Here is a 19,094-nt window from a genome sequence, read left to right as displayed (position 1 = left end):
CTGAACTTTTCTTTTTTGAAAAGTTTTGTTTTCCGCAATTTTCTATTTTCAGAAAGTTATAAAGTTATATATATAACTTGTGCATAATGTTTATGTCCAAATTTTTTAAAATATCTTTTCAATGAAATTTATGTTAGAGAAGTTTCAAACAAAACTTTTAGGTATAACTTATCTTTTTAATTTTTCAGAATAACTTCACAAGTTCACATGAGAATAGTGCCAACGAAGTTTATGAGTGAAGTTATAATGAAAAAAATTCAGCATAGTTTTTCTAATGAACTTAGATAAATAATTTGTACAGTAACATCATCGTGAATTTATACATACAACTTATTCCGCACAACTTTGTGCATAACTCTTTCTAGACAAGATAGTAAGTACCCACATGTTAAATAAGGAAGAAACGAAAAAATGAAAGAGAAAGAAAAAGAAATGGATCGGAAGAAAATATTAGTAATGATTGTGGGCACCAACGCATGAAGAAGTAAAATCAAAATAGAAAACAATGGGAGAAAAAGAAAATAACTTAACTCTACACACGCAGGTATCCAGGTGGGGAGCGTCCTAGGCCTTCTCCTGTGGCCGATTCTTCCTCCGATGTGGCAACGGGAAGAATCAATGTAACCACTGCACACTCAATCACAAATCGATGCATGGGAGAGAGAAGAAGAATCGATGCCTCTTTTGGGTTGAACTCATGGGCGGTCTTGCTGAATAAAAAACTGCATAAAATCTCTGTGCTCTCTCAGATGTCTGGGAAACAAGGAAGAAGAAAATCATTTTCAATTTTATTGTGAGCTCTCTTGGTAAGGATTGCATTAATTCAATCAATGGAGAAAGAAAACAGATGCTTATGTGGTCTCGTGTTTTTTGGGTGAACCGCACCCACGACTAGAAAAGGCCTAAGGACAGTCCCAACCCTCCTAGTCAGCTGATGTCCATAAAATTAATGAAGGTGACAACTCAGCAAAAATCTGATGTGGAAGGGGAATTAAAGAGGGGAGAGAAGAAAAAACAAGGAAACCGAGTCGCATGCAAGAAACTAGCTCGTCGCTCGCACCAAGACGATGAAACCAACGAAAAGAGCATTGGAGAGACGCATCGTTTCTTTCCCCCGTGATTCCCTAGCCATTTGGATCCCTTGCGCCCACGCCACCACTCCGCCGCCATGCCCAGCCTGCGCGCGAGGTGCTTGCACGCCATCTCCTCCCGTGAGCAGCACCTATTTCATTTTAGCGCGCACCCAAATCCTCTCCGCACCAATATTCACTCCATCTATTTTTTCTACCAGTTCCAGGTTTTCCCCAATCACTCATCTAGGAAGAAACAGTCCAAATCCCTCTACTCCCCAGCTACAGTCGATGAAATCCATCCCAATCCATCATCCCTGAGGAAGTAATCGTACCCAAGTAGTGTCGAAGAGACGAAGAATGAAGCGGAGGTCAAATCCGGCTGCCAGTGGAGCTCCAAACGCCGGTGTTTCTTCCACTGGTGGTGCTCCAGTCTCCCATCCTCCGACGGTCCGTAGTGGTGCTCCAGGAGCAGCCCCTCCTCCAGATGCTAGCATCGATCCATTGTGACCAGGGTTAACTTTACCGGTGGGAACCGGTCTGGTTTGACCGGGTCCGGACCGGTTCCAGTTTCGGCCGGTACCCAACCGGCCAAAATTCAAAATTTAAATTTAAATTCAAAAAATGAAAAATTCCCAAAAATACTTCAAGTTGCGATGAATCTAATGGTATCAAATTTTCTCAAAAATTCGTTCATTTAGTATAGTTTGCGGGGATATAAAGTTAAATCAAAAAAGAAAAAGAAAAAAAATGGGCCGGCCCATTAAGGCCCACCAGTCAAACCGGTCAAACCGGCCGAAAAACCGGTTGCACGGGAGCTTTTGAATTTGGATTTGAATTCAAACCGGCCGGTAAACCGGTAAAACCGGCCGGTAAACCGGCCGGTAAACTTGTCGGAACCGGTTGCACGGGAGCTTTTGAATTTATTTGAATTTGGATTTGAATTCAACCGGTTCCGACCGGTAACCGGTCAAACCGGTCCGGTAAACCGGAATCGGAGCTCGGCGGTTACCGGTCGGGAAATAAAACCCTGATTGTGACTAGTAGCGTCTCCTGGTAGCTCAAACTGGTAGGTGCTGCTGCTCGCGTTGCAGTAGCACTAGCATATTTTTTTTTATTTTTTAAATCTTGTATGGGACTGTGATTTATTCAGATGCTTATTTTTATTATGGTCTGGTAATGGCTCATGTGCATATGATTATTGCCAACAAGCCATATACTTATCTGTTTAGGCTACAATAATCCGTACGTGTGTGATTTGCTGCTGTTAATTTTTTGGTATACAAAATGCATGCCACACTTGATCCTTCGCTATTTAGTTGATATGCAAAGAGTCATTAAATTTTCTTCTTTATAGAAACTGTTGTAGACATTTTGCATTGGAGAGGTAGTGTCTAGTTAAATATTAATTACTCTTTTTTTTCTAGACACTACCCTTAGGCATCATGGGTTGAGACTGCCCTAAGGTCACCCCGGGTGGAGCGGAGCACGTCAGGCGCGTGCGCACGACCGCCAGCACCCAGCAGCGACTCCAGCGAGCGATTACTGTGCCACCTCCGTTACGCTGTCAGCCCGAGGCCGTGTTTGGTTGCGCTCCGTAAAATTTTTGAAAATACATTTTTTTATATTTGAAGTACTAAACATAAATTAATTACAAAATAAATTACAGAACTCGTCTGTAAATCGCGAGACGAATGTAATGAGCCTAATTAATCCGTCATTAGAGATTGTTTACTGTAGCATTACTGTAGCAATTTAGCGTCTGATTACGGCCTAATTAGGTTCATTAGATTCGTCTCGCGATTTACAGGCAGCAGTCGCAATACGTTTTTTATTTTGTCTAGATTTAAGTCTTCATGCAGGTGCCGGAAATTTTTTTTGGAATTTTGATTTTGAGAACCAAACACGGCCCGAATTTGGTGGCTGCGGCCGTGAACTTTTTTTTTAAGACAAGATGCATGGACTTCTACCCGAGGAAGGCATCATCGAGGAATGCTGGGCTACTGCTGCTCCATTAAAGTTTTAGTTTATAATATGAAAGTGAATAGTAATATTTTGACCTCTAATTATGGTGTCAAACAAAGTCAGTTTATAAAATCAACTTCCGAACTCCCGCGCTAGTGACCCTAAAGAATTTATTGAGACCTTTGGCCGCGCGATTATAGGATGGTTACTATAGTATCACTGTAGCAAATTATCAATTAATTACCGTCATTAGATTCGTCGCGAAAAGTTATACCCATCCCTGAAAAAAATTTTGCAAATAGATTTCATTTAGTACACCATACATACAATATTCTTTTGTAGAATGAGATAGAATAGGGAAACAAAAAAGGCCCAGTCAGTGTTTTGCTTGATTTGTTAGGTCTATCTTTCTTTCTTTGCTTTGCTGGAGGCCGTTCTAGGAGTTTCTGTGTAACCTGAGAGTTCTCTTTCTCATGCCTTGTGTGTTCCTGTAAGTGCTTGGGGGTCCTGTCGCTGCCCCGACAACTCTAGTTTTCAGTACCTTTTTCTTCTGTTAGTTTGTTTCGCTAAATTTCGTTAAGACTCTGTAATTTCGTTGCATGAGTAATGAAATTCGGGCAACAGTCCATGTTGGAAAAAAAAGATGCATGGACTTCTTGTAATTAGGAGATTCCGCCCTTATCCTTCGTCAGTTGGCAAGAGAATTCTTTACGGCAACTTCCACCACAGATGCCAGGCAGCACCATGCTGATTTGTTTCTCCAAAACAAAAGTTCGATCACTTGTAGAACATATGTGGTAGAAGTATTTATTTATTTTAGAAACTAAACAAAGACTACAAACACTATCATAAAAATAAAATTTGTAAATCAAGTTTACAAAAACTACAGTTCCGATATATTCATATATATCAATTTTGCAAAAGCTTCACATTTACAACATTCCTTACCGCAAAAATAAGACCTTTAGATAGACCCTATAATGTATAGTTTTTGTCAAATAGAAGTCACAAGCAAATCCTGGCTTCGTATGTGAAGACGGTGAAGTTGGTCATTAGAAGTGTAGTTGCATGATCCCAATGTGTATAAAACTGTAGTTTTGTGAAACTGGTTTAGAAAGTATAGATAAATAGATTTATAATTAATTTTTTTTGAATCTAACCGTTTCGGCGGCCTCATAGATTGTCTCATGCAAGTCCATGTAGAATTTTTTATTAGGTGACACAGAGAGAAGGAGGGGAGAGAACAAGATGATTGTTTCCTGAGACAACCACCTCATAGGCTCAAATTTAGGACTATAAGATCATTTTCTCATCGTTGTATGAGTTGTTGTTGCCATGCAACTCACAATATTTCTTTTTTCTATGCACAAATTATGAAACTATATATTAACTATGAAACAACTTATAAGACAATCCATTATATATATTGTCTATTACCTCGTCTCAAGACGACGTGGTGAGACGAGGTAATACATGAGACCACCTATTAAACTGAACCAATATACTTATCCTACATTTTATAAAGGGTTTTTTTTGGATCTAAGCCATTACAATTTTTCAAGTTTGGAGAAATGCCATTATAATTCGGGTATTAGGAGAGATGCCATTATAATTTTTGGTCTCTCTGATCTGTGCCATTTTCTACTATAGAAGGAGCTCGGGTCCACTGTCAGGCCCGTATACCAGCAGAGCAAGCCACGACGTTAACTCTCCGTGCCGCCCGTTTGCTTTCCTCAGCCTCTCACCTCTCCCTGTCTGTTCCCCACTGGCACCAAATCAAGCACTGCCGCAGCCATCGCCGGAGGCCCGGCCCCCGCAGGAGCCCCGCACGCCCGCCTCCGCAGGAGGTCCCGCAGCCGCGACGGCGAGCTGCGGATCTGCGGCCAGCTACTGTGCTCCTCGAAGGCAACATGGAGGTGGCCGACGAGCACGTCCAGGCTGAACCACGCCTGCTTGAGCGGGCACGGGCACGGCGCCGGCGGGGACGGGTGGCCGAAGAAGGGGCACCCCGGCGCGTGCACCTTCGAACTGGTCCAGGTAGGGGAGGAATTCGAGCAATGTGTGCCGCTGCACCCGGCCAGCTCCAGCAGCGGCCGGTGGTTGCACAGGTCTCCCTGAATGTCTGCAACTCGTACCGGCTCGGCCGCGCCGCCGCCGCCCCCGGGCTGTCCGCCGCGGCCGCCACGCCGGCCATCTCCATGGCTCGCTCGTCGCCTGTCCACGCAGGCCAACCCAAATCTGCACCAGGCAGCTAGAAGAAGCTCGACCGGTGGAAATGGACGGGAGGTGGCCAGCAAATGAGCGAGCTTGAGGAGAGTGATGGGGAAGAAGATGTGGCACTCGCACACTTCCTTCCGTTTCCCCTCTCTTATCCAAAACTCGGCTCCTCCTCTAACGGTTGGAAATATGCCCTAGAGACAATCATATTTTCTTGTATTTATGATTAATAAAGTGTTCCTTGAATATTCATGGATGACAACTTATATTGATTAATGATTATGTGAAGTATTTGTGAAACTCTTTACTTGTATGGATATTCTAAAGTGTTCCTAGTCGGAGTTCATATGAGGACACACATGAATATTAGACTAGCACATGTATTAGTTGATTGACTATGTTTCACAAGTCATGGACATGGGGATGTCAAACTAATAATGTGGGCTCATGTGAGACATGAGATTGAACTGACCCAACATGAGATGATGACTTCTCATTACACAATATGTACGCTGTGTCCTAAGACCTGAGATCGTCGTATGTACTCAAGATGTGAACCGACTTACTTAGGAGCCATCAAACGCTGCACCGTAACATGGTAGTCATAAAGGTGGCTTTCGGGTCTGTCAAGAAGCATGCTGTGAGACATAGTCGGTCAAGATGGGATTTGCCCCTCTCTACAAGAGAGAGATATCTCTGGCCCCCTCGAGTGATTCGGATCAGGAAATGCATGGCCATGCTGGGGTTAAGAGTTAACCAAGGATTCCGAATCACATGATCGAAAAAGAGTGGTCGGCTTTAAGCTAGACCAAATATCGTGTGGCAAAGGGAACAACATGTATATGATATTATGGCGGCTCGTCTGATATGATCTCTGGGTGCGTATAGGAGTTGACATGTCTTGCTAGAGGCCACTGTCTACTATTGGGCCGAGTAAGAGTACTCGGGCCATGTCTATTCGCATGTGAGCTCATAGGGTCACACACTTAAGGGAAAGAAGACTGATAAGGATGAGATCTAAATTAGACTGGGCTTAAATGCACTAATGGGTCTTTTAGGCCCAAAAGGGGGCACCCAAGGTGGGGCCCAAGGCAGCCCACCTAAGGGGCTATATAAACAGAGGAGGGGGCGCCTAAAAACCCTAACCCTCTTTGCTATTCACATGGATGAACAGTAGGCCCCCTCCCTGTTCCTCTTCCTCGTGCATCTAGCCCTAGTTCGTTCTCGCGGATCTAGCAATCCGGAGTGCGAAGCTTCTTCCCGTACGTGTGGACTTCGTGGAGGTGCTGCGCTTGTTGCACAAGGACGAGCCTTTCGTGAGGAGGTTCATGTAACTGTACTGCCGGCTTCCATCTGCACTACACCGACACGCTACAGAAGTTCCGCAACCGCGCGTCTAGTGGTAATCCCGTGATCTATAACTGCAGTAATCCTGATTTATGCGGTAGAAAATTTTTGTTTTTGTTACCCCATATTCTTACAGCGGTATCAAGAGCCAGTGCTGTCTCGTTATAGATTCGAATATGTGCATATGGAGATATGCGTAGTTTCAGATCGATCTATGACCCAGTTTCGTAAACTAGCTGCGAAGGTTGTGCAACGACATACTCCTACCGGTCGGTTTTCCGCCATCGGAGTTAAGTGATGCACATAAACCCGGTCGCTGTGGTTGGAGATCAATGTGATTGGTCGAATCGAAACTTTGAGCATAAATCAAATGCATGAGATGCATAGGGCAGTAGATTGGATCTACTGCGAATTCCATTTTGTTGCAAAAGCGTGTTTTACAGTAAAACAGTCATAACTTTTGCATACGAACTCGGATTTAGGCGAACTTTATATCGATTTGGTATCTACATAAAAAGTTAGACTTGGTTCAGAACAGCTTTAGTGGTTTTGTGAAATTTAGATTTGCGAAATTCGGCCCAGAAGATAGAGTTTTCGGCGTTTTAAGTTCGGACGTCGGAATCGCATAACTCTGTTTTGCAGGTTTTGTGATCGGTATGGCCTCTATGTGTATGTGATGCATGTGTGTAATTGTTTCATGACCTGCGTGTCGTGATTATGACAATTCGGCCGGAGCCATATGAATTGTTGCATTTGATGTAATGGCCTGCGTGCCAACCTGTGATGATCCAAGTTGTGAATGTAATTTTATTTACTAGCTATTAGGTGTAATAGAAAGTTCTAGTTCTTGGAGTTTTCATCACATGAAGGATGATGCACATGTACATGGAGATGGAGATCAACATGTCGAACAAGTTCTATGAAGATGGAGATCACCAGAAGAACAAGAGCCATACTGACTCACAATTATGTGCTTGCCGTTCTTGACATTTTACTACTACGTGCGTCATAGTAGAAGTAGAACGATCCCTCACAAACTTCGAGCTATCATGCCCTACCAACTAAATCTTGCACTGTCACATGTCTTGTACGATTGGTGGTGAGTCTATGAAATTAGGGCGCCACTGGTTTTCCTTAACTAGACAGGCTGTATCGGATACATGCACGCATAAAGGGTTGGTTAGCTTGACAAGGTCATCTTAATGGTTAAGGACCTAGGGGCATAAAGGTTGGGAGCGAGACATGGAGATGTCACCCAACAACAAGAGTCATATGTGATATGATTAGCAAAGAGTTACTTACCGATCTATCTAGTCTTCTAGCGGTGATGCTAAAACTCACTAGTCGACTTGATAGTTGTGGGTCTTGAATCGCTAAGAATCAATAGAGGGATATTGATTTTAATGGGAGTAAATTCTATTAAATTGTTTAATGTCGTTTACTCCATCATGAATATTTTTGTCTTAGTATTTTGTATTTATTTGTTGTAGATCAATGGCCCAAAACCAACCTTTTGCTTTAGGTTCCGTACTTGAGAGCAACAAATTGAATGAGACAAACTACGCGGATTGGATCCGCAACCTGAGAATTGTTCTCAGGGCAGCTAACAAAGAAGATGTTCTAGATAACCCACTGACAGAGGAGCCTGCTGCAGATGCCCCTACTGCTGAGAGGAATGCTTACAGGAGAGCGGTTGATAAAGACCGTGAAGTGAGCTGTCTCATGCTAGTTTGCATGGAACCTGAGCTGCAGATGCAGTTTGAGAATAACCATGCGGCACACGATATGATCGTGGCACTTCAGGACATGTTTCAAACTCAGGCCAGGACTGAAAGGTTCAATGTGTCCAAGGCCTTTGTCGAGAGCAAGCTGGCAGAAGGCGCTGCAGTGGGTCCGCATGTAATCAAGATGGTTGGTTACACACAGAGGTTGGAGAAGCTGGGCTTCCCACTTGGCCAAGAGTTGGCCACTGATTTCATTCTCGCCTCTTTGCCTCCGAGCTATGTAAACTTCGTCTCGAACTACCACATGCACGGGGCTGAGAAGGGCTTGAATGAGCTGTGCGGCATGCTCAAAACGGCAGAGAGTGACATCAAGAAAAGCATAGGTGGCGACCATGTGATGGCTTTCCAGAATAAGCCTACTTTCAAGAAGAAAGGTTCTTCTTGGAAGAAGAAGAAGGGAAAGGCTAAGGTTGCGAATCCCAAGCCAAATCCTACACCCAAGGCTAAACCCGGACCAGCTGCAGATAAGGAGTGTTTTCATTGTCACCAGCCAGGACATTGGAAAAGGAACTGCAAGCTGTATCTAGCCTCGTTGAAGAATCGTTCTTCCACATCAGGTACACTTGTTGTTCATATTACAGAATTATTTCTCGCTGACTCTTATGTTAATTCTTAGGTATTTGATACCGGATCAGTTGCTCATATAAGCAATTCGATGTATGGAATGATAAAGAGTAGAAGCGTTGAAAGAGGAGAAGTTGACTTCCGCGTCGGCAATAATGCAAGAGTTGCTACTTTGGCCGTCGGGACGATGCAACTTCACAAACCGTCAGGATTTGTCTTGGAGCTTAATAATTGTTATTTTGTTTCTAGTTTGAGTCGAAACATTGTGTCTCCTTCATGTTTGATGAAGGATGGTTATTCTTTTGCGAGTGAAAACAATGGTTGTGTGATCTCTAAGAATAATATGTTTGTGGCTTTGGCGTCCATTAAGAATGGGCTATTTATTTTAAATCTTGATGATTCTCCTATCTGTAATATAAGTGCTAAAAGGCCTCGGGTAAATGATTTGAATCCTACCTACATGTGGCATTGTCGTCTCGGTCATATAAGCGAGAAACACATGAAGAAGCTCCATGAGGATGGACTTCTAAGTTCATTTGATTTTGAATCATACGAGACATGCGAAGCTTGTTTGCTGGGCAAGATGACCAAGACGCCGTTCACAGGTTTTCCAGAGAGAGCATCAGATTTGCTGGAACTCATACATACTGATGTGTGTGGACCAATGAGCTCGACTGCTAGAAGAGGATTCCAATACTTCATTACTTTTACTGATGACTTAAGTAGATATGGCTATGTCTACTTGATGAGCCATAAGTCTGAAACCTTTGAAAAGTTCAAGGAATTTCATAATGAAGTTGAAAATCAGCGTGGCAAGAGGATTAAAGCCTTGCGATCTGATCGCGGGGGCGAATATCTAAGTCACGAATTTAGCGATCATTTGAAGAGTTGCGGAATTGTTCCACAACTTACGCCGCCTGGAACACCTCAAAGGAACGGGGTTTCCGAGCGACGTAATCGAACTCTGTGGGACATGGTTCGATCAATGATGAGCCAATCGGAATTACCATTGTCATTTTGGGGTTACGCTCTAGAAACTACAGCTTTCACACTGAACAGGGTGCCATCAAAATCCGTAGACAAGACACCATATGAAATATGGACTGGCAAGTCTCCCAGTTTGTCTTTTCTAAAAATTTGGGGTTGTGAAGCATTTGTCAAATGACTCTAGTCTGACAAGCTTGCACCCAAATCGGATAAGTGCATATTCGTAGGATACCCAAAGAAGATTTTAGGGTATTACTTCTACGATCGATCCGAGGGCAAAGTGTTTGTCGCTCGGAACAGAGTTTTTCTAGAGAAAGAGTTTCTCAAAGGAGAGAAAAGTGGAAGAACGGTGCAACTCGAAGAAGTTCGAGATCAGCCAATAGGACAAGACTCTACAAGTGACGCTAATGTAGCTGAACAAGTTGAGATGCCTATGGCAACAGAAGCACCTCCGCAACCACGAAGGTCAACAAGGCTTCGCGCAGCGCGGGAATTATTATTATTGAACAATGATGAGCCTGCGACATATGTAGAAGCGATGGCAGACCCTGACTCTGAGAGATGGCAAGATGCCATGAAATCCGAAATAGAATCCATGAAGGAAAATCAAGTTTGGAACTTGATAGACCCTCCTGATGGTGTAAGAACCATAGAGTGCAAATGGATCTATAAGAAGAAAGATATGGATGGAAATGTTCACATCTATAAAGCTCGACTTGTCGCAAAAGATTTTCGACAAGTTCAAGGAGTTGACTACGACGAGACTTTCTCGCCCGTAGCGATGCTTAAATCTATTTGGATTATTCTAGCTATTGTTGCATATTTCGATTATGAAATATGACAGATGGATGTCAAAACAGCTTTCCTTAATGGAAATTTGACCGAGGATGTGTATATGATGCAGCCCGAGGGTTTTGTCGATCCGACCAATACTGGAAAGATATGCAAGTTTCAAAAATCCATTTATGGATTAAAGCAAGCATCTCGGAGTTGGAATATTTGTTTTGATGAAGTAGTCAAAGGGTTTGGCTTCATTAAAAATGAAGAAGAAGCTTGTGTTTACAAGAATGAAAGTGGGAGCTATGTTACATTTCTAATCTTGTATGTAGATGACATACTGCTGATTGGAAATAATATTCCTATGCTTCAGTCCGTAAAGACTTCACTGAAAAATAGTTTTTGGATGAAGGATTTAGGAGAAGCAGCATACATACTGGGCATCAAGATCTATAGAGATAGATCAAAGAGGCTTATAGGATTAAGCCAAGATACTTACATTGACAAAGTGTTGAAGTGGTTCAACATGGAAGAGGCAAAGAAAGGGTTCTTGCCTATGTCACATGGCATACATCTTAGCAAGGCTCAGTGTCCTACGACGACTGATGAGCGAGAGCGCATGAACAAAGTTCCATATGCCTCGGCAATTGGATCTATCATGTATGCAATGATAAGTACATGTCCAGATGTTTCTTATGCTCTAAGTGTTACGAGAAGGTACCAGTCAGATCTAGGCGAGAGTCACTGGACAGCTGTGAAAAACATCCTCAAGTACTTGAGAAGAACTAAGGATGTGTTCCTAGTCTATGGATGTGAAGAGGAGCTCGTTGTAACCGGTTACACTGATGCTAGCTTCCAAACCGACAAAGATGATTCAAAGTCTCCGTCCAGTTTCGTGTTCAAAGTAAATGGTGGTGCGGTTAGCTGGAAGAGTTCCAAGCAGGAGACAGTGGCCGATTCTACAACAGAAGCCGAGTACATCGCAGCTTCGGAAGCTGCGAATGAAGGTGTTTGGATAAGAAAGTTCCTTATTGAGCTTGGTGTGTTCCCTAATGCCTCTAGCCCGCTAGATCTCTACTGTGACAACAGTGGAGCTATTGCGCAAGCCAAGGAGCCAAGGAATCACCAGAAGAGCAAACACGTTATGCGGCGATTTCATGTTATTCGAGAATTCATCGATAGTGGTGAGATCAAGATATGCAAAATACACACGGACTTGAACATTTCAGATCCGTTGACAAAACCCCTTCCACAACCCAAGCATGAGAGGCACACAAGAACAATGGGTATTAGATACATTCTAGATTGACTTTAGTACAAGTGGGAGACTGTTGGAAATATGGCCTAGAGACAATCATATTTCCTTGTATTCATGATTAATAAAGTGTTCCTTGAATATCCATGGATGACAACTTGTATTGATTAATGCTTATGTGAAGTATTTGTGAAACTCTTTACTTGTATGGATATTCTAAAGTGTTCCTAGTCGGAGTTCGTGTGAGGACACACATGTATATTAGACTAGCACATGTATTAGTTGATTGACTATGTTTCACAAGTCATGGACATGGGGATGTCAAACAAGTCGGAGTTCAAAATTAGTCTAAATGACCACTGTTTCTTCCTGTTTTCCCCTGTGCCCGTACCGAGCCCACGCCGCGACCGACCGTCGGCGAGCACCTCCACGCGTCGCGCACGCCAGAGATCCTCACCCTCCGCGCTGCGCGTCCTTATCCGCTCGCAAGGCTCATCCATTTCCCCTACCCTCTTCTCCTTCCTCGCGTTATCGTCAAGCCGAGCCCGAGCACGAGCGGAGCTCGTCGCCGTTCGACGCTCCGACCACCCCCTTGCCGCTCCCCTTCAATCCTTCGCGCCCCGATCTCCCTAGCCTCGCCCCGAAGCTCCACCACACCTTCTCGAGCTCGATTGAGATGCTCCCCGGCCGGAATCAGGCCCGAAGACCGCCGGCCGCCATTGCCGCCGCCGGAGCTCCGCCCCTCCCGTCGAACTTCTTCTCCCGGCCCTCCTTAGCTCGATTCGAGCGCACGGTGAGATTCCTTGTGACCTCCTCCTCCTCCCTGACCATTTCCCCCTCGGATTCCGCGGCCGCCGATGCCGGTGCGCCGCCGTGGCCGCCTTGCGCCGCCGCCTGTGCCACCGCGGGCTACCCTGACGCGGGTTAGCGCCGCGCCGCCGCGCGCCCCAGGGCCGTCTGGGCTCCCTGGGCACGAGCTCGCCCCGCCCTCCGCCGGTCTGGGCCGCTGCCGTCCCTGCCCTTGCGCGCCGCCGCCACTCCGCGTGCGCCAATGCCCCACCCCGCGCGCGTCCCGCTGCCGCCCGGCCGTCCTAGCCGCGGACCGCCCCGCTGCGCCGCCGGCCGGACCCCAACGGCGGGGAGACGCGCCGCCGCCGCGGTGCCGCCCATGGCCGGCCACGGCCATGGCGCGTGCGCGCGAGCAGGCAAAGCAGAGGAGGGGGGCGGGCTGGGCTCCCTGACGGGTGTGGCCCAGTCGTCAGCCCCCTCTTTTACATTTTGTTTTCCATTTTCTTTTATTTATTTGGCTGAAAACTTTAAAAATTTTTAGAAAAATATCAAAAAATGAGAAAAATGCAAAATAAATTTTGTTAGGTTTCTAAAATCGAGGTGTTCTGAAGAAAAAATACTTGTGCATGGGAAATATCAATTTTGGCCCTGCTAAAAATTTAGGTTGTGTTTAAGCTAGTTTAATTATTACCGGTTGTTCTATTGATCTAAAAATTATGAGATTTATTCAGTAAAATTACTTTTTGTATGTGTAGTTCACTGAAAAATTTGCAGGTGCATAGCCTATGTGCATGTTTGTGGATCTATTGTTGCTCAGTTTATTTTGCTAGGGCAAAAATAAATGTTTTCCTTTTTTTGCAATAAAAGTTTATAAATTTTTCTTGCATGTGATATCAATGTATTTTCATGCTAGTAAAATTTTGTTGATTTATTCATGTCGGCAAGTTGAGTTCCTGCACGTGTTTCGCTCCTAGCCGCAGTTTTCCTTTTTGCGCTGCCATAAAATCTTTCTTTCGGTGTTATCATTGCATCATGATCACTTGTGTCAATTCTTTGCACCATTTTAATTATTGCATGGCATCTTTTTCATGCGTGTAGACGTCACGAGCGAAGCCGTCTACGAGTTGGTCGCTGAGCCGATCCAGGAGCCGCAACTAGGGAACCGCAAGCCGAAGCAGCCGTCGAGCCAGATCCAGAAGTCGCTAACCCCGCTGACTGGCAAGGCAAGCCCCGGAGCATGACCCTTATTTTAATTACTCCATGTTATATTTAAAGTATTGTGCATTTACGTTCAAGGAATTGATTGGAACCATAGATGCATAATCTTGGATACCCAGTGCCCTTACTAGTTCAGTTATCACTAGCACTGCTATGCTTAAGTAAACTCGGTAGAAGACGGGTGATTTCCTGTCACCCGCGAGATATAGGATTGTTACTTCAGGCAGTTATTTGAGAAATAATGCTATGAGAATGGAAATGGAGACCGGGCGGAGAGAAAGTTGGACATGACCATGGAATAAAGGAAAGTTGAGTCTCCGCCTGTGTCGATTGAGGACCGTACCATTGCTGGCCGTGCTGACCAAGTTTGAACAGTACTAACCACATGCCGGGAGTAGGAGGTAGTCGAAACCGGTAAGCTCAGTACCATATGTGCACCGGTAGGCGGACTTGATACTGTCTTCACCAGTGGAGCTAGTATGCAAACTCATGGCTGACCCTTCATTGGTATCGGTGGGGCTAGCAGTCCCGGGTCGCAGGGCAGTTCGGCTATTCGGTGTGCATATGTGAAGGGTTGCCACGTAGGGTCCGACGGGGCCTATATGTGACGTGTGTGTTAGGTCCACCTTGCAAGGTTAAATCGGATCGATTCGCCGTCTCTCTCAGTTAAGAGAACCTTGGTCACTTCGTCGCATCGTAGTAAAGAAGTGGAATGAGATTGAACTGAGAATGTTTGGCTGTGGTACTCTGAAAAGATAATGTGATCAACCATGCGTGCTCTAGATGTTTAGGCAAATCTAGTTGGTACTTGATAAACTTAAATTGAGCTAAAATATTGCAAGTAAGGATCCGGTATTAGTAACTTTTCAGCAAAACAAACTCCAGAGCCAAAAAGCTTTTCATGTCTAGTTAATGGGCTAAGTATACCCATGGACAGGTAAGTCTTGCTGAGTATTAGAATACTCAGGCTTGTTGTAATATTTTTTTAGCAGGATGCGTTCCGTAGGACTTCGAGGAGATCCGCGCCTCATGGATCGGTCAACCACTTCCTCCGGGTTGGTCGGTCGAGTGGGTCCCATCTTCTCCATGAAGTTCGGGCAGGTGAGCCTCACATCAGTGGGCAAGGTGTGAAGCTCGTCTTTGTCTGCGATGTTGGTTATCGTACTGTATTTTGAAGCTTGTTTTGAACTCTAAATTACTTTCCGCTACGTTTGAACTCTGAGGTTTGAATTGTAAAACTGGCTTGTAAACATTTGCTGTAGATTACGGTGGTACTTTTGTTATAAACCCGGGTCCTGCTCCTGCGATGTCCCCTAGCCTGAAGGGGGGTGGAGATGCCCGACCGTGGCGCTGGCGCCAGGTCTGGCGGCCGTTTTTCGCATCGTCCCCCCCGGCGACAAGGTTGCTCTCGGGGAGGCGGTGCGGAGGGCGCTCTCCGCCAGCTCGACCCCCCGCGTGGTCTTCGGTGGAGAAGACGCTAGAAGAAGGTTTGCGAGGAAAGCATCCCGCGGGACCCGTGTGGTCTGGGGGCTGCTCCTCGCATCCCTAGCAGCCTCGCTGTTGCGTCAGCTAGGGGCTCGGTGCCTTTCATCGCCGCTAGCTTCTCCCCAAGACAGGGAAAATTGCCACGTAGGTGGCAACGTGTTTGTATCTTTCGATGGCTTCGTGCTGGTAACCGTTTGTAATCTTTATTTGCATTTGAGCAATAAAGTCCCCATCCTCTTCTACAGGAGGATTACCGAGGGTATAGGGGCATACATAGGGTTACGACCCTCGAATATTTGTGAAGTCACCTTCGCGGGGGCGCTCAGCGCACCCGCGGGTGTAGCCCCCGAGGCCTTGGAGGAGAGTTTGTGCTCGTCCAAGGGCTATAGACGTTGTCCCACTGGGTAGCTTTACTGGGGCGGCTGCCCAGCACCCTTTTCAGCCGGCATCGGCACTTTTTCAGCCGGCCTCGGCTTTTTTAGTGCTGGTTCAGTGGCCCGGCGTTTCGCATAACCATCAGGAGAGCGCTTATTTGTTGCGGAGGGTTTTGTTAGACACGTGGAGTTTCACAATTGATGGTTGTCGTCTTATTCGAGGGTTCGGTTTTGAACCGTGGTGTGCGAGGAGCCCCCGAGCCCAGGCCCGTGTGGAGGCGTTCAGGGGAACCCTCGACTTCGATTACGACCCTCGTCGCCCTTCCGCGGGGAGGAGGGGTGAAGCGCACCATGCTACCCATGCCCGGGCCGCGAGCTATGGCTGCTTCAGTGAGCTATTTAGCGGATTGTTCAAGCGGACGTCTATGCCCCATTCGATAGGGGTTGGCTCGTGGTCCATAGAAACGTCTCATAAAGCGCTCGCGAGGGTTCGCTAGGCGGGGCTCGAACCCGTTCGGTAGGGTTCGAGGGCTCGATACTCTCCCTCGATGGGATCCCCCTTCTAGGCACCCTCGACCGGCCTTGAACACTGCGTAGGATATCTCGAACTTCGCGTTCGAGGGTAGCTTGTGCGGCACGTCCCTGCAGTTCCTGACTCTGATGATCTGAGGTGCCTGTCGAACCCCCGGAAGGGCCAGGCTTCGAACCCCTGATCAGTAAGGCCTCAGAGCGCGATTCCTTCGAGGGTAAAGGGACCCCTGAAGGAATATTCCGCCTTGGTTTGAAACGACGCGGAGTCGCGAGTCATGCGCGCGGGTCTTCCACTGGTGACGGGCGACGTGGCTCGATTCGTGCGGTGTGGTGTGGGCGCGCCTTTTCAGGCGACAGCCTCGGGCAGATGAAGCGGCGTGGGCGGCGGCTGACGGATGGGATAACACAACAGTCGCGTCGCGCCCGCCGGTTATCGTGCCGCATTTATTGCCGCGTGCGCGCGTGGGAAACTCCGCGGTCGTGGGGCCCACCCGCCAGCGGTAGCAAAATCTACCGCATTGAATTTGGTAGATTTGGGCCGTGGCTGCGGGTGCGCCCCCCGTGGTAAATAAAGACGGAGAGAAAGGGGATGTTTTGGGTTTACCTGGCCGTTTGCCTCCATCCTGCTTCGCCTTCTCCGCCTCCGTTGCATCCTGAGCCCGTAGCCAAGAGCGAGAAGGAGGAGGAAGAAGGAGAAAGAGAGAGAGAGAGAGACTTAGCCGTTTCGGAGCCTCCATTCCCGCATCCCCCCTCGTCTCACGGAGATGTCGGACATCCAGGAGCCTTTGCCATGGGGGAAGTCCTCCGCCACCGTGGCGGTCCTGGAGCAGCTGGTCAGAGACCGGCTGCTACCGCGGAACCCCGACTCGGGGGCGCCGGCGTGGATCTCCCCGCACCCAGACGAGACCGAGCCGAATCCCCCGCAAGGCTACGTTGTCAGCTTCGTTCGCCTCCACGAGCGAGGCTTCGGCGTCCCCGTCAGCAGGTTCATGAGGGCCTTATGCGAGTACTACGGGGTGGAGCTGCACAATTTCAACCCCAACTCCATCTCGCAGGCGGCGGTCTTTGTCACCGTCTGCGAGGGGTACCTCGGCATCGAGGCCCACTGGGACCTCTGGATCCATCTGTTCCGCGGCGAACTCTTCATCGAGAACGCGCGGAACCAGCCGAGGCGGTACGCGCGCGCTGGTGGCCTGACGCTCCATGTCCGCCCGACCCGGAGGAATTTTTACATCACAAGCAAGATGACGACAAACAACTCCGGGTGGAGCCGGGGGTGGTTCTACCTCCGGAACCACAAGGGCACGCTCCCGGCATTTACTAACAAAGTTCTCCGGGAGCGACCGCCGAAGTGGGACTGGGGGGTGTCGCCCCCAGCGCAACAAGCCAGGCTCGAGGACCTCACCGACGCGCTGGCGCGCATGACGAGGAAGGGGCTGACAGTAGCGGCCGTTATTGCGAACTTCCACCGGCAGAGGGTCATCCCTCTCGTGGAAAGGGCCCTGCCGATTTTCGAGCTCACCCCCGGGAGCAAGGTTGAAGGCTCGAGGATGTCGAGCAAGCTTCTCTCCCACACCATCGCCGCCCGGAGGGCGAAGTACGCGGTGGCGGAGTTTCCCCAAGATCCTGCGGATCTTTGGAGGATCCAGATGCGCCCCGAGCCGGGGTATATTTCCCTGGTAAGTTTTGGGTTCGAATTCGTCGTGCGTCGTGTAGTCCCCTTTTCTTGACCCCATCTTGGGTGTGTTGTACAGGGGTTGAGGTGCGGCACCTCGAGGCCCCCGGTCCCAGAACAGCGCCTGATCAATCGCCTCCATGCGGAGAAGATAAAGAGGCGGAAGGACGCGGCGGAGACGAAGGCTGAGAGGAAAAGGAAGAGGAAGGCGAGGCACGAGAAGGCGTGCAAGCTTGCTCGCGCGGAGGGAAAGCCGCAGCCCGCCACACCCGAGTCCTCGGAGGAGGACGAGGAGGAGGCCTCGGACGCCGAGGACCACGCTCTGAGGAGCGACGGGGAGGGCGCGAGCCCCCACCGTTCTACCTGTGGGAAGAAGAAGAGGGAGCGACCGTGGCGCCGGAGGAGCCGAGGGCCGATGCGGTGTCATCGGCGAATCCCTCCCTCGAGGGTGCGGAGCGGGAGTCGTCCCCGCCGGCGGCCGGCGAGGAGACACCCGCGCCCCAGTTGTTGACCCGTGGCGACGAGGCTGCGGCGGGAGAGGAGTCGTCCGTGTTGGCCACCTCGAGCCATCAGGCCGACACGAGGGGGCACCCTCGGGGCAGTCTTCGAGGGACGGGACGATGCCCTGGGCTCGAAGAAGTGCCACGAGGAAGCGGAGCATGAGTGCTCGGTCCGGGTAAGTACTTTGGATTTCATTTTTTGTTACGTGTTGGGTGGATTTCTCAATCCTGTTGTCCTCAACCTGCGTCTCTTGGTTTTCAGCCCCGGGACCGTCCCCAAAGATGCAGTGCAGCTTGCCCCGGTCAAGACTCTCAAGACTGGGGCACGCAGCACGCCGCACACGGCGCCGCAGCCCCAGCCTGCTGTGGATCTCGAGGCGGCAGCCGCGAGGCTACGGGAGGCCCTGGTTCGAGGGGCCCGGGCGGCGTAGCAGGCCCGGGCACAGGAGGAGGGCGACGCTGGCCAGAGTGGCGCCGAAGCGGCTGCCCAGGCTGACGACGCCGAGGAGACCGGCCGGGGCTGTGGCGGTGGCGCCGCCCAAGCGGCCATTGAAGT

The sequence above is a fragment of the Panicum virgatum genome, chromosome 3N, assembly GCF_016808335.1.
Source record: "Panicum virgatum strain AP13 chromosome 3N, P.virgatum_v5, whole genome shotgun sequence".
Lineage (NCBI taxonomy): Eukaryota > Viridiplantae > Streptophyta > Magnoliopsida > Poales > Poaceae > Panicum > Panicum virgatum.
The sequence above is the reverse complement of the archived record's forward strand: the minus strand, read 5'-3'. Positions refer to the sequence as shown.